The sequence below is a fragment of the Petromyzon marinus genome, chromosome 17 (genome assembly GCF_048934315.1).
Source record: "Petromyzon marinus isolate PM22_M1 ecotype Great Lakes invasive population chromosome 17, UKy_Petmar_22M1.pri1.0, whole genome shotgun sequence".
In the NCBI taxonomy this organism is placed as follows: Eukaryota; Metazoa; Chordata; class Hyperoartia; order Petromyzontiformes; family Petromyzontidae; genus Petromyzon; species Petromyzon marinus.
Genome location: NC_133683.1, coordinates 11,153,183 through 11,167,823, shown reverse-complemented (window position 1 = coordinate 11,167,823; position 14,641 = coordinate 11,153,183). Strand labels below are relative to the sequence as shown.

Here is a 14,641-nt window from a genome sequence, read left to right as displayed (position 1 = left end):
GATAGCTTTAAGTCAATATTTATCGTGCGAAGTAACGGGTGGAGGCCCCATGGTGTAGATAGAGCCTCGGCGTATGTAATCGCCACCCCCTGGCAGGTTGGTGTTATCGCTTCTCGGCCTTTTGGCTAAGATCAAGTGTAGTATCTGTTCTTATCAGTTTGATATCTGATACGTACCACATTGTGGTACCTTATATTAAATTGATTTTTGGGACAGGGAGATGGAATAGGGGCTTGCTCCGTCCACTCCGCGCATCAACCCGGTATTGCAGTTTCTCCGGGAATGGTGCACCTCCCTGCTGGGGGAGGGACATCATCAAACAAAAGTAGAGTGTGGTGGGTTTTGGTAGCTCTGGTGCATTTGCAAACCCCATTGCCGCTGGTTGTCCGTAATTGGGTCCGTTCTCTCCTGCTCACCAGTCGCCTCCATCTTCTCATTTCTGACCAGGAGAGCAGTCAAATTTCAGAAATTTAAAATCTATCAAACATATTTCAGAGATTTCCAGTAGGGGTGGGTCAGGAAGTAATATGTCATATGCATATGCACTAATATACAAACAGTTTGTTTTATCCTGTACTGCTCTGTTTGTTACGTCTGCATAAAGCAGTATTGCGCATTATTCCGCAATTTACCTATCTTAGTCTATCCTGCTTCATGTGCTATGTCGAAAGGCCATTGCCTGAATTTTTACTATACTTTCTTGAATTGGCAGTGTTATTAACGAACGAGATTTTTTCGATAGTTTTTTTCATTCGTATGTATTGGTCGAAGAATTTTCATCATTTATTTTGCATTTTCATATTCAAATTATCTGCATCAATTACACTTGCACCTAAGAACTTCCGTGTTTGTTGGCCGAAACATACTCGGTTTGAGATTTTGTCCCTGTTTCAAATATAAATGGCCGTGTGCGTGACTGATCCAAGTTTTACAAAACGGACAAAACACACCATATGTGGTGGCATCGTATGAACATTTTTTGTTAATATTCCGTATCTCTTAACACCTTGGCACATGCGGAATGGTCGTGATAACTTATTGTGCGCATATTCCATGGTAAAGTCACGTCAAGTAGTTTTTAGTTATTTTATTTTCTTTGAAACTATCTACGTGACTTTACCGAAAGACCCAAAGAATATGAATTCCTGCAGTCACGATAGCTTTAAGTCAATATTTATCGTGCGAAGTAACGGGTGGAGGCCCCATGGTGTAGATAGAGCCTCGGCGTATGTAATCGCCACCCCCTGGCAGGTTGGTGTTATCGCTTCTCGGCCTTTTGGCTAAGATCAAGTGTAGTATCTGTTCTTATCAGTTTGATATCTGATACGTACCACATTGTGGTACCTTATATTAAATTGATTTTTGGGACAGGGAGATGGAATAGGGGCTTGCTCCGTCCACTCCGCGCATCAACCCGGTATTGCAGTTTCTCCGGGAATGGTGCACCTCCCTGCTGGAGGAGGGACATCATCAAACAAAAGTAGAGTGTGGTGGGTTTTGGTAGCTCTGGTGCATTTGCAAACCCCATTGCCGCTGGTTGTCCGTAATTGGGTTGCGTTCTCTCCTGCTCACCAGTCGCCTCCATCTTCTCATTTCTGACCAGGAGAGCAGTCAAATTTCAGAAATTTAAAATCTATCAAACATATTTCAGAGATTTCCAGTAGGGGTGGGTCAGGAAGTAATATGTCATATGCATATGCACTAATATACAAACAGTTTGTTTTATCCTGTACTGCTCTGTTTGTTACGTCTGCATAAAGCAGTATTGCGCATTATTCCGCAATTTACCTATCTTAGTCTATCCTGCTTCATGTGCTATGTCGAAAGGCCATTGCCTGAATTTTTACTATACTTTCTTGAATTGGCAGTGTTATTAACGAACGAGATTTTTTCGATAGTTTTTTTCATTCGTATGTATTGGTCGAAGAATTTTCATCATTTATTTTGCATTTTCATATTCAAATTATCTGCATCAATTACACTTGCACCTAAGAACTTCCGTGTTTGTTGGCCGAAACATACTCGGTTTGAGATTTTGTCCCTGTTTCAAATATAAATGGCCGTGTGCGTGACTGATCCAAGTTTTACAAAACGGACAAAACACACCATATGTGGTGGCATCGTATGAACATTTTTTGTTAATATTCCGTATCTCTTAACACCTTGGCACATGCGGAATGGTCGTGATAACTTATTGTGCGCATATTCCATGGTAAAGTCACGTCAAGTAGTTTTTAGTTATTTTATTTTCTTTGAAACTATCTACGTGACTTTACCGAAAGACCCAAAGAATATGAATTCCTGCAGTCACGATAGCTTTAAGTCAATATTTATCGTGCGAAGTAACGGGTGGAGGCCCCATGGTGTAGATAGAGCATCGGCGTATGTAATCGCCACCCCCTGGCAGGTTGGTGTTATCGCTTCTCGGCCTTTTGGCTAAGATCAAGTGTAGTATCTGTTCTTATCAGTTTAATATCTGATACATACCACATTATGGTACCTTATATTAAATTGATTTTTGGGACAGGGAGATGGAATAGGGGCTTGCTCCGTCCACTCCGCGCATCAACCCGGTATTGCAGTTTCTCCGGGAATGGTGCACCTCCCTGCTGGGGGAGGGACATCATCAAACAAAAGTAGAGTGTGGTGGGTTTTGGTAGCTCTGGTGCATTTGCAAACCCCATTGCCGCTGGGTGTCTGTAATTGGGTCCGTTCTCTCCTGCTCACCAGTCGCCTCCATCTTCTCATTTCTGACCAGGAGAGCAGTCAAATTTCAGAAATTTAAAATCTATCAAACATATTTCAGAGATATCCAGTAGGGGTGGGTCAGGAAGTAATATGTCATATGCACATGCACTAATATACAAACAGTTTGTTTTATCCTGTACTGCTCTGTTTGTTACGTCTGCATAAAGCAGTATTGCGCATTATTCCGCAATTTACCTATCTTAGTCTTTCCTGCTTCATGTGCTATGTCGAAAGGCCATTGCCTGAATTTTTACTATACTTTCTTTAATTGGCAGTGTTATTAACGAACGAGATTTTTTCGATAGTTTTTTTCATTCGTATGTATTGGTCGAAGAATTTTCATCATTTATTTTGCATTTTCATATTCAAATTATCTGCATCAATTACACTTGCACCTAAGAACTTCCGTGTTTGTTGGCCGAAACATACTCGGTTTGAGATTTTGTCCCTGTTTCAAATATAAATGGCCGTGTGCGTGACTGATCCAAGTTTTACAAAACGGACAAAACACACCATATGTGGTGGCATCGTATGAACATTTTTTGTTAATATTCCGTATCTCTTAACACCTTGGCACATGCGGAATGGTCGTGATAACTTATTGTGCGCATATTCCATGGTAAAGTCACGTCAAGTAGTTTTTAGTTATTTTATTTTCTTTGAAACTATCTACGTGACTTTACCGAAAGACCCAAAGAATATGAATTCCTGCAGTCACGATAGCTTTAAGTCAATATTTATCGTGCGAAGTAACGGGTGGAGGCCCCATGGTGTAGATAGAGCCTCGGCGTATGTAATCGCCACCCCCTGGCAGGTTGGTGTTATCGCTTCTCGGCCTTTTGGCTAAGATCAAGTGTAGTAGCTGTTCTTATCAGTTTAATATCTGATACGTACCACATTGTGGTACCTTATATTAAATTGATTTTTGGGACAGGGAGATGGAATAGGGGCTTGCTCCGTCCACTCCGCGCATCAACCCGGTATTGCAGTTTCTCCGGGAATGGTGCACCTCCCTGCTGGGGGAGGGACATCATCAAACAAAAGTAGAGTGTGGTGGGTTTTGGTAGCTCTGGGGCATTTGCAAACCCCATTGCCGCTGGTTGTCCGTAATTGGGTGCGTTCTCTCCTGCTCACCAGTTGCCTCCATCTTCTCATTTGTGACCAGGAGAGCAGTCATATTTCAGAAATTTAAAATCTATCAAACATATTTCAGAGATATCCAGTAGGGGTGGGTCAGGAAGTAATATGTCATATGCACATGCACTAATATACAAACAGTTTGTTTTATCCTGTACTGCTCTGTTTGTTACGTCTTCATAATGCAGTATTGCGCATTATTCCGTAATTTACCTATCTTAGTCTATCCTGCTTCATGTGCTATGTCGAAAGGCCATTGCCTGAATTTTTACTATACTTTCTTTAATTGGCAGTGTTATTAACGAACGAGATTTTTTCGATAGTTTTTTTCATTCGTATGTATTGGTCGAAGAATTTTCATCATTTATTTTGCATTTTCATATTCAAATTATCTGCATCAATTACACTTGCACCTAAGAACTTCCGTGTTTGTTGGCCGAAACATACTCGGTTTGAGATTTTGTCCCTGTTTCAAATATAAATGGCCGTGTGCGTGACTGATCCAAGTTTTACAAAACGGACAAAACACACCATATGTGGTGGCATCGTATGAACATTTTTTGTTAATATTCCGTATCTCTTAACACCTTGGCACATGCGGAATGGTCGTGATAACTTATTGTGCGCATATTCCATGGTAAAGTCACGTCAAGTAGTTTTTAGTTATTTTATTTTCTTTGAAACTATCTACGTGACTTTACCGAAAGACCCAAAGAATATGAATTCCTGCAGTCACGATAGCTTTAAGTCAATATTTATCGTGCGAAGTAACGGGTGGAGGCCCCATGGTGTAGATAGAGCCTCGGCGTATGTAATCGCCACCCCCTGGCAGGTTGGTGTTATCGCTTCTCGGCCTTTTGGCTAAGATCAAGTGTAGTAGCTGTTCTTATCAGTTTAATATCTGATACGTACCACATTGTGGTACCTTATATTAAATTGATTTTTGGGACAGGGAGATGGAATAGGGGCTTGCTCCGTCCACTCCGCGCATCAACCCGGTATTGCAGTTTCTCCGGGAATGGTGCACCTCCCTGCTGGGGGAGGGACATCATCAAACAAAAGTAGAGTGTGGTGGGTTTTGGTAGCTCTGGGGCATTTGCAAACCCCATTGCCGCTGGTTGTCCGTAATTGGGTGCGTTCTCTCCTGCTCACCAGTTGCCTCCATCTTCTCATTTCTGACCAGGAGAGCAGTCATATTTCAGAAATTTAAAATCTATCAAACATATTTCAGAGATATCCAGTAGGGGTGGGTCAGGAAGTAATATGTCATATGCACATGCACTAATATACAAACAGTTTGTTTTATCCTGTACTGCTCTGTTTGTTACGTCTTCATAATGCAGTATTGCGCATTATTCCGTAAATTACCTATCTTAGTCTATCCTGCTTCATGTGCTATGTCGAAAGGCCATTGCCTGAATTTTTACTATACTTTCTTTAATTGGCAGTGTTATTAACGAACGAGATTTTTTCGATAGTTTTTTTCATTCGTATGTATTGGTCGAAGAATTTTCATCATTTATTTTGCATTTTCATATTCAAATTATCTGCATCAATTACACTTGCACCTAAGAACTTCCGTGTTTGTTGGCCGAAACATACTCGGTTTGAGATTTTGTCCCTGTTTCAAATATAAATGGCCGTGTGCGTGACTGATCCAAGTTTTACAAAACGGACAAAACACACCATATGTGGTGGCATCGTATGAACATTTTTTGTTAATATTCCGTATCTCTTAACACCTTGGCACATGCGGAATGGTCGTGATAACTTATTGTGCGCATATTCCATGGTAAAGTCACGTCAAGTAGTTTTTAGTTATTTTATTTTCTTTGAAACTATCTACGTGACTTTACCGAAAGACCCAAAGAATATGAATTCCTGCAGTCACGATAGCTTTAAGTCAATATTTATCGTGCGAAGTAACGGGTGGAGGCCCCATGGTGTAGATAGAGCCTCGGCGTATGTAATCGCCACCCCCTGGCAGGTTGGTGTTATCGCTTCTCGGCCTTTTGGCTAAGATCAAGTGTAGTATCTGTTCTTATCAGTTTAATATCTGATACGTACCACATTGTGGTACCTTATATTAAATTGATTTTTGGGACAGGGAGATGGAATAGGGGCTTGCTCCGTCCACTCCGCGCATCAACCCGGTATTGCAGTTTCTCCGGGAATGGTGCACCTCCCTGCTGGGGGAGGGACATCATCAAACAAAAGTAGAGTGTGGTGGGTTTTGGTAGCTCTGGTGCATTTGCAAACCCCATTGCCGCTGGGTGTCCGTAATTGGGTCCGTTCTCTCCTGCTCACCAGTCCCCTCCATCTTCTCATTTCTGACCAGGAGAGCAGTCAAATTTCAGAAATTTAAAATCTATCAAACATATTTCAGAGATATCCAGTAGGGGTGGGTCAGGAAGTAATATGTCATATGCACATGCACTAATATACAAACAGTTTGTTTTATCCTGTACTGCTCTGTTTGTTACGTCTGCATAAAGCAGTATTGCGCATTATTCCGTAATTTACCTATCTTAGTCTATCCTGCTTCATGTGCTATGTCGAAAGGCCATTGCCTGAATTTTTACTATACTTTCTTTAATTGGCAGTGTTATTAACGAACGAGATTTTTTCGATAGTTTTTTTCATTCGTATGTATTGGTCGAAGAATTTTCATCATTTATTTTGCATTTTCATATTCAAATTATCTGCATCAATTACACTTGCACCTAAGAACTTCCGTGTTTGTTGGCCGAAACATACTCGGGTTGAGATTTTGTCCCTGTTTCAAATATAAATGGCCGTATCCAAGTTTTACAAAACGGACAAAACACACCATATGTGGTGGCATCGTATGAACATTTTTTGTTAATATTCCGTATCTCTTAACACCTTGGCACATGCGGAATGGTCGTGATAACTTATTGTGCGCATATTCCATGGTAAAGTCACGTCAAGTAGTTTTTAGTTATTTTATTTTCTTTGAAACTATCTACGTGACTTTACCGAAAGACCCAAAGAATATGAATTCCTGCAGTCACGATAGCTTTAAGTCAATATTTATCGTGCGAAGTAACGGGTGGAGGCCCCATGGTGTAGATAGAGCCTCGGCGTATGTAATCGCCACCCCCTGGCAGGTTGGTGTTATCGCTTCTCGGCCTTTTGGCTAAGATCAAGTGTAGTAGCTGTTCTTATCAGTTTAATATCAGATACGTACCACATTGTGGTACCTTATATTAAATTGATTTTTGGGACAGGGAGATGGAATAGGGGCTTGCTCCGTCCACTCCGCGCATCAACCCGGTATTGCAGTTTCTCCGGGAATGGTGCACCTCCCTGCTGGGGGAGGGACATCATCAAACAAAAGTAGAGTGTGGTGGGTTTTGGTAGCTCTGGTGCATTTGCAAACCCCATTGCCGCTGGGTGTCCGTAATTGGGTTGCGTTCTCTCCTGCTCACCAGTTGCCTCCATCTTCTCATTTCTGACCAGGAGAGCAGTCAAATTTCAGAAATTAAAAATCTATCAAACATATTTCAGAGATATCCAGTAGGGGTGGGTCAGGAAGTAATATGTCATATGCACATGCACTAATATACAAACAGTTTGTTTTATCCTGTACTGCTCTGTTTGTTACGTCTGCATAAAGCAGTATTGCGCATTATTCCGCAATTTACCTATCTTAGTCTATCCTGCTTCATGTGCTATGTCGAAAGGCCATTGCCTAAATTTTTACTATACTTTCTTTAATTGTCAGTGTTATTAACGAACGATATTTTTTCGATAGTTTTTTTCATTCGTATGTATTGGTCGAAGAATTTTCATCATTTATTTTGCATTTTCATATTCAAATTATCTGCATCAATTACACTTGCACCTAAGAACTTCCGTGTTTGTTGGCCGAAACATACTCGGTTGAGATTTTGTCCCTGTTTCAAATATAAATGGCCGTGTGCGTGACTGATCCAAGTTTTACAAAACGGACAAAACACACCATATGTGGTGGCATCGTATGAACATTTTTTGTTAATATTCCGTATCTCTTAACACCTTGGCACATGCGGAATGGTCGTGATAACTTATTGTGCGCATATTCCATGGTAAAGTCACGTCAAGTAGTTTTTAGTTATTTTATTTTCTTTGAAACTATCTACGTGACTTTACCGAAAGACCCAAAGAATATGAATTCCTGCAGTCACGATAGCTTTAAGTCAATATTTATCGTGCGAAGTACCGGGTGGAGGCCCCATGGTGTAGAGAGAGTCTCGGCGTATGTAATCGCCACCCCCTGGCAGGTTGGTGTTATCGCTTCTCGGCCTTTTGGCTAAGATCAAGTGTAGTATCTGTTCTTATCAGTTTAATATCTGATACATACCACATTGTGGTACCTTATATTAAATTGATTTTTGGGACAGGGCGATGGAATAGGGGCTTGCTCCGTCCACTCCGCGCATCAACCCGGTATTGCAGTTTCTCCGGGAATGGTGCACCTCCCTGCTGGGGGAGGGACATCATCAAACAAAAGTAGAGTGTGGTGGGTTTTGGTAGCTCTGGTGCATTTGCAAACCCCATTGCCGCTGGTTGTCCGTAATTGGGTGCGTTCTCTCCTGCTCACCAGTCGCCTCCATCTTCTCATTTCTGACCAGGAGAGCAGTCAAATTTCAGAAATTTAAAATCTATCAAACATATTTCAGAGATATCCAGTAGGGGTGGGTCAGGAAGTAATATGTCATATGCACATGCACTAATATACAAACAGTTTGTTTTATCCTGTACTGCTCTGTTTGTTACGTCTTCATAATGCAGTATTGCGCATTATTCCGTAATTTACCTATCTTAGTCTATCCTGCTTCATGTGCTATGTCGAAAGGCCATTGCCTGAATTTTTACTATACTATCTTGAATTGGCAGTGTTATTAACGAACGAGATTTTTTCGATAGTTTTTTTCATTCGTATGTATTGGTCGAAGAATTTTCATCATTTATTTTGCATTTTCATATTCAAATTATCTGCATCAATTACACTTGCACCTAAGAACTTCCGTGTTTGTTGGCCGAAACATACTCGGTTTGAGATTTTGTCCCTGTTTCAAATATAAATGGCCGTGTGCGTGACTGATCCAAGTTTTACAAAACGGACAAAACACACCATATGTGGTGGCATCGTATGAACATTTTTTGTTAATATTCCGTATCTCTTAACACCTTGGCACATGCGGAATGGTCGTGATAACTTATTGTGCGCATATTCCATGGTAAAGTCACGTCAAGTAGTTTTTAGTTATTTTATTTTCTTTGAAACTATCTACGTGACTTTACCGAAAGACCCAAAGAATATGAATTCCTGCAGTCACGATAGCTTTAAGTCAATATTTATCGTGCGAAGTAACGGGTGGAGGCCCCATGGTGTAGATAGAGCCTCGGCGTATGTAATCGCCACCCCCTGGCAGGTTGGTGTTATCGCTTCTCGGCCTTTTGGCTAAGATCAAGTGTAGTAGCTGTTCTTATCAGTTTAATATCTGATACGTACCACATTGTGGTACCTTATATTAAATTGATTTTTGGGACAGGGAGATGGAATAGGGGCTTGCTCCGTCCACTCCGCGCATCAACCCGGTATTGCAGTTTCTCCGGGAATGGTGCACCTCCCTGCTGGGGGAGGGACATCATCAAACAAAAGTAGAGTGTGGTGGGTTTTGGTAGCTCTGGGGCATTTGCAAACCCCATTGCCGCTGGTTGTCCGTAATTGGGTGCGTTCTCTCCTGCTCACCAGTTGCCTCCATCTTCTCATTTGTGACCAGGAGAGCAGTCATATTTCAGAAATTTAAAATCTATCAAACATATTTCAGAGATATCCAGTAGGGGTGGGTCAGGAAGTAATATGTCATATGCACATGCACTAATATACAAACAGTTTGTTTTATCCTGTACTGCTCTGTTTGTTACGTCTTCATAATGCAGTATTGCGCATTATTCCGTAATTTACCTATCTTAGTCTATCCTGCTTCATGTGCTATGTCGAAAGGCCATTGCCTGAATTTTTACTATACTTTCTTTAATTGGCAGTGTTATTAACGAACGAGATTTTTTCGATAGTTTTTTTCATTCGTATGTATTGGTCGAAGAATTTTCATCATTTATTTTGCATTTTCATATTCAAATTATCTGCATCAATTACACTTGCACCTAAGAACTTCCGTGTTTGTTGGCCGAAACATACTCGGTTTGAGATTTTGTCCCTGTTTCAAATATAAATGGCCGTGTGCGTGACTGATCCAAGTTTTACAAAACGGACAAAACACACCATATGTGGTGGCATCGTATGAACATTTTTTGTTAATATTCCGTATCTCTTAACACCTTGGCACATGCGGAATGGTCGTGATAACTTATTGTGCGCATATTCCATGGTAAAGTCACGTCAAGTAGTTTTTAGTTATTTTATTTTCTTTGAAACTATCTACGTGACTTTACCGAAAGACCCAAAGAATATGAATTCCTGCAGTCACGATAGCTTTAAGTCAATATTTATCGTGCGAAGTAACGGGTGGAGGCCCCATGGTGTAGATAGAGCCTCGGCGTATGTAATCGCCACCCCCTGGCAGGTTGGTGTTATCGCTTCTCGGCCTTTTGGCTAAGATCAAGTGTAGTAGCTGTTCTTATCAGTTTAATATCTGATACGTACCACATTGTGGTACCTTATATTAAATTGATTTTTGGGACAGGGAGATGGAATAGGGGCTTGCTCCGTCCACTCCGCGCATCAACTCGGTATTGCAGTTTCTCCGGGAATGGTGCACCTCCCTGCTGGGGGAGGGACATCATCAAACAAAAGTAGAGTGTGGTGGGTTTTGGTAGCTCTGGGGCATTTGCAAACCCCATTGCCGCTGGTTGTCCGTAATTGGGTGCGTTCTCTCCTGCTCACCAGTTGCCTCCATCTTCTCATTTCTGACCAGGAGAGCAGTCATATTTCAGAAATTTAAAATCTATCAAACATATTTCAGAGATATCCAGTAGGGGTGGGTCAGGAAGTAATATGTCATATGCACATGCACTAATATACAAACAGTTTGTTTTATCCTGTACTGCTCTGTTTGTTACGTCTTCATAATGCAGTATTGCGCATTATTCCGTAAATTACCTATCTTAGTCTATCCTGCTTCATGTGCTATGTCGAAAGGCCATTGCCTGAATTTTTACTATACTTTCTTTAATTGGCAGTGTTATTAACGAACGAGATTTTTTCGATAGTTTTTTTCATTCGTATGTATTGGTCGAAGAATTTTCATCATTTATTTTGCATTTTCATATTCAAATTATCTGCATCAATTACACTTGCACCTAAGAACTTCCGTGTTTGTTGGCCGAAACATACTCGGTTTGAGATTTTGTCCCTGTTTCAAATATAAATGGCCGTGTGCGTGACTGATCCAAGTTTTACAAAACGGACAAAACACACCATATGTGGTGGCATCGTATGAACATTTTTTGTTAATATTCCGTATCTCTTAACACCTTGGCACATGCGGAATGGTCGTGATAACTTATTGTGCGCATATTCCATGGTAAAGTCACGTCAAGTAGTTTTTAGTTATTTTATTTTCTTTGAAACTATCTACGTGACTTTACCGAAAGACCCAAAGAATATGAATTCCTGCAGTCACGATAGCTTTAAGTCAATATTTATCGTGCGAAGTAACGGGTGGAGGCCCCATGGTGTAGATAGAGCCTCGGCGTATGTAATCGCCACCCCCTGGCAGGTTGGTGTTATCGCTTCTCGGCCTTTTGGCTAAGATCAAGTGTAGTATCTGTTCTTATCAGTTTAATATCTGATACGTACCACATTGTGGTACCTTATATTAAATTGATTTTTGGGACAGGGAGATGGAATAGGGGCTTGCTCCGTCCACTCCGCGCATCAACCCGGTATTGCAGTTTCTCCGGGAATGGTGCACCTCCCTGCTGGGGGAGGGACATCATCAAACAAAAGTAGAGTGTGGTGGGTTTTGGTAGCTCTGGTGCATTTGCAAACCCCATTGCCGCTGGTTGTTCGTAATTGGGTCCGTTCTCTCCTGCTCACCAGTCCCCTCCATCTTCTCATTTCTGACCAGGAGAGCAGTCAAATTTCAGAAATTTAAAATCTATCAAACATATTTCAGAGATATCCAGTAGGGGTGGGTCAGGAAGTAATATGTCATATGCACATGCACTAATATACAAACAGTTTGTTTTATCCTGTACTGCTCTGTTTGTTACGTCTGCATAAAGCAGTATTGCGCATTATTCCGTAATTTACCTATCTTAGTCTATCCTGCTTCATGTGCTATGTCGAAAGGCCATTGCCTGAATTTTTACTATACTTTCTTTAATTGGCAGTGTTATTAACGAACGAGATTTTTTCGATAGTTTTTTTCATTCGTATGTATTGGTCGAAGAATTTTCATCATTTATTTTGCATTTTCATATTCAAATTATCTGCATCAATTACACTTGCACCTAAGAACTTCCGTGTTTGTTGGCCGAAACATACTCGGGTTGAGATTTTGTCCCTGTTTCAAATATAAATGGCCGTATCCAAGTTTTACAAAACGGACAAAACACACCATATGTGGTGGCATCGTATGAACATTTTTTGTTAATATTCCGTATCTCTTAACACCTTGGCACATGCGGAATGGTCGTGATAACTTATTGTGCGCATATTCCATGGTAAAGTCACGTCAAGTAGTTTTTAGTTATTTTATTTTCTTTGAAACTATCTACGTGACTTTACCGAAAGACCCAAAGAATATGAATTCCTGCAGTCACGATAGCTTTAAGTCAATATTTATCGTGCGAAGTAACGGGTGGAGGCCCCATGGTGTAGATAGAGCCTCGGCGTATGTAATCGCCACCCCCTGGCAGGTTGGTGTTATCGCTTCTCGGCCTTTTGGCTAAGATCAAGTGTAGTAGCTGTTCTTATCAGTTTAATATCAGATACGTACCACATTGTGGTACCTTATATTAAATTGATTTTTGGGACAGGGAGATGGAATAGGGGCTTGCTCCGTCCACTCCGCGCATCAACCCGGTATTGCAGTTTCTCCGGGAATGGTGCACCTCCCTGCTGGGGGAGGGACATCATCAAACAAAAGTAGAGTGTGGTGGGTTTTGGTAGCTCTGGTGCATTTGCAAACCCCATTGCCGCTGGGTGTCCGTAATTGGGTCCGTTCTCTCCTGCTCACCAGTCGCCTCCATCTTCTCATTTCTGACCAGGAGAGCAGTCAAATTTCAGAAATTTAAAATCTATCAAACATATTTCAGAGATATCCAGTAGGGGTGGGTCAGGAAGTAATATGTCATATGCACATGCACTAATATACAAACAGTTTGTTTTATCCTGTACTGCTCTGTTTGTTACGTCTGCATAAAGCAGTATTGCGCATTATTCCGCAATTTACCTATCTTAGTCTATCCTGCTTCATGTGCTATGTCGAAAGGCCATTGCCTAAATTTTTACTATACTTTCTTTAATTGTCAGTGTTATTAACGAACGATATTTTTTCGATAGTTTTTTTCATTCGTATGTATTGGTCGAAGAATTTTCATCATTTATTTTGCATTTTCATATTCAAATTATCTGCATCAATTACACTTGCACCTAAGAACTTCCGTGTTTGTTGGCCGAAACATACTCGGTTGAGATTTTGTCCCTGTTTCAAATATAAATGGCCGTGTGCGTGACTGATCCAAGTTTTACAAAACGGACAAAACACACCATATGTGGTGGCATCGTATGAACATTTTTTGTTAATATTCCGTATCTCTTAACACCTTGGCACATGCGGAATGGTCGTGATAACTTATTGTGCGCATATTCCATGGTAAAGTCACGTCAAGTAGTTTTTAGTTATTTTATTTTCTTTGAAACTATCTACGTGACTTTACCGAAAGACCCAAAGAATATGAATTCCTGCAGTCACGATAGCTTTAAGTCAATATTTATCGTGCGAAGTACCGGGTGGAGGCCCCATGGTGTAGAGAGAGTCTCGGCGTATGTAATCGCCACCCCCTGGCAGGTTGGTGTTATCGCTTCTCGGCCTTTTGGCTAAGATCAAGTGTAGTAGCTGTTCTTATCAGTTTAATATCTGATACGTACCACATTGTGGTACCTTATATTAAATTGATTTTTGGGACAGGGAGATGGAATAGGGGCTTGCTCCGTCCACTCCGCGCATCAACCCGGTATTGCAGTTTCTCCGGGAATGGTGCACCTCCCTGCTGGGGGAGGGACATCATCAAACAAAAGTAGAGTGTGGTGGGTTTTGGTAGCTCTGGGGCATTTGCAAACCCCATTGCCGCTGGTTGTCCGTAATTGGGTGCGTTCTCTCCTGCTCACCAGTTGCCTCCATCTTCTCATTTGTGACCAGGAGAGCAGTCATATTTCAGAAATTTAAAATCTATCAAACATATTTCAGAGATATCCAGTAGGGGTGGGTCAGGAAGTAATATGTCATATGCACATGCACTAATATACAAACAGTTTGTTTTATCCTGTACTGCTCTGTTTGTTACGTCTTCATAATGCAGTATTGCGCATTATTCCGTAATTTACCTATCTTAGTCTATCCTGCTTCATGTGCTATGTCGAAAGGCCATTGCCTGAATTTTTACTATACTTTCTTTAATTGGCAGTGTTATTAACGAACGAGATTTTTTCGATAGTTTTTTTCATTCGTATGTATTGGTCGAAGAATTTTCATCATTTATTTTGCATTTTCATATT

At 41.0% G+C, this 14,641-nt stretch overlaps 13 non-coding genes across 13 annotated transcripts; all 13 read left to right on the top strand.

The window, feature by feature from the left end:
* The first annotated feature begins 105 nt into the window (after positions 1–105).
* LOC142924958 (U2 spliceosomal RNA) lies at positions 106–296 on the top strand. Its single transcript, XR_012942061.1, has one exon. It is a non-coding gene; the product is annotated as a U2 spliceosomal RNA (small nuclear RNA).
* Positions 297–1,260: 964 nt separating this feature from the next.
* Positions 1,261–1,451, top strand: LOC142924957 (U2 spliceosomal RNA). The gene has a single exon (XR_012942060.1). It is a non-coding gene; the product is annotated as a U2 spliceosomal RNA (small nuclear RNA).
* Positions 1,452–2,416: 965 nt separating this feature from the next.
* On the top strand, positions 2,417–2,607 carry LOC142924996 (U2 spliceosomal RNA). Its single transcript, XR_012942098.1, has one exon. It is a non-coding gene; the product is annotated as a U2 spliceosomal RNA (small nuclear RNA).
* A 964-nt stretch (positions 2,608–3,571) lies between these two features.
* Positions 3,572–3,762, top strand: LOC142924983 (U2 spliceosomal RNA). Its single transcript, XR_012942085.1, has one exon. It is a non-coding gene; the product is annotated as a U2 spliceosomal RNA (small nuclear RNA).
* Positions 3,763–4,726: 964 nt separating this feature from the next.
* LOC142924982 (U2 spliceosomal RNA) lies at positions 4,727–4,917 on the top strand. Its single transcript, XR_012942084.1, has one exon. It is a non-coding gene; the product is annotated as a U2 spliceosomal RNA (small nuclear RNA).
* Positions 4,918–5,881: 964 nt separating this feature from the next.
* On the top strand, positions 5,882–6,072 carry LOC142924904 (U2 spliceosomal RNA). Its single transcript, XR_012942006.1, has one exon. It is a non-coding gene; the product is annotated as a U2 spliceosomal RNA (small nuclear RNA).
* Positions 6,073–7,025: 953 nt separating this feature from the next.
* On the top strand, positions 7,026–7,216 carry LOC142925025 (U2 spliceosomal RNA). The gene has a single exon (XR_012942127.1). It is a non-coding gene; the product is annotated as a U2 spliceosomal RNA (small nuclear RNA).
* Positions 7,217–8,180: 964 nt separating this feature from the next.
* LOC142925007 (U2 spliceosomal RNA) lies at positions 8,181–8,371 on the top strand. Its single transcript, XR_012942109.1, has one exon. It is a non-coding gene; the product is annotated as a U2 spliceosomal RNA (small nuclear RNA).
* A 964-nt stretch (positions 8,372–9,335) lies between these two features.
* LOC142924981 (U2 spliceosomal RNA) lies at positions 9,336–9,526 on the top strand. The gene has a single exon (XR_012942083.1). It is a non-coding gene; the product is annotated as a U2 spliceosomal RNA (small nuclear RNA).
* A 964-nt stretch (positions 9,527–10,490) lies between these two features.
* LOC142924994 (U2 spliceosomal RNA) lies at positions 10,491–10,681 on the top strand. The gene has a single exon (XR_012942096.1). It is a non-coding gene; the product is annotated as a U2 spliceosomal RNA (small nuclear RNA).
* A 964-nt stretch (positions 10,682–11,645) lies between these two features.
* On the top strand, positions 11,646–11,836 carry LOC142924903 (U2 spliceosomal RNA). Its single transcript, XR_012942005.1, has one exon. It is a non-coding gene; the product is annotated as a U2 spliceosomal RNA (small nuclear RNA).
* Positions 11,837–12,789: 953 nt separating this feature from the next.
* On the top strand, positions 12,790–12,980 carry LOC142925024 (U2 spliceosomal RNA). Its single transcript, XR_012942126.1, has one exon. It is a non-coding gene; the product is annotated as a U2 spliceosomal RNA (small nuclear RNA).
* A 963-nt stretch (positions 12,981–13,943) lies between these two features.
* LOC142924980 (U2 spliceosomal RNA) lies at positions 13,944–14,134 on the top strand. Its single transcript, XR_012942082.1, has one exon. It is a non-coding gene; the product is annotated as a U2 spliceosomal RNA (small nuclear RNA).
* The last annotated feature ends 507 nt before the right edge of the window (positions 14,135–14,641 follow it).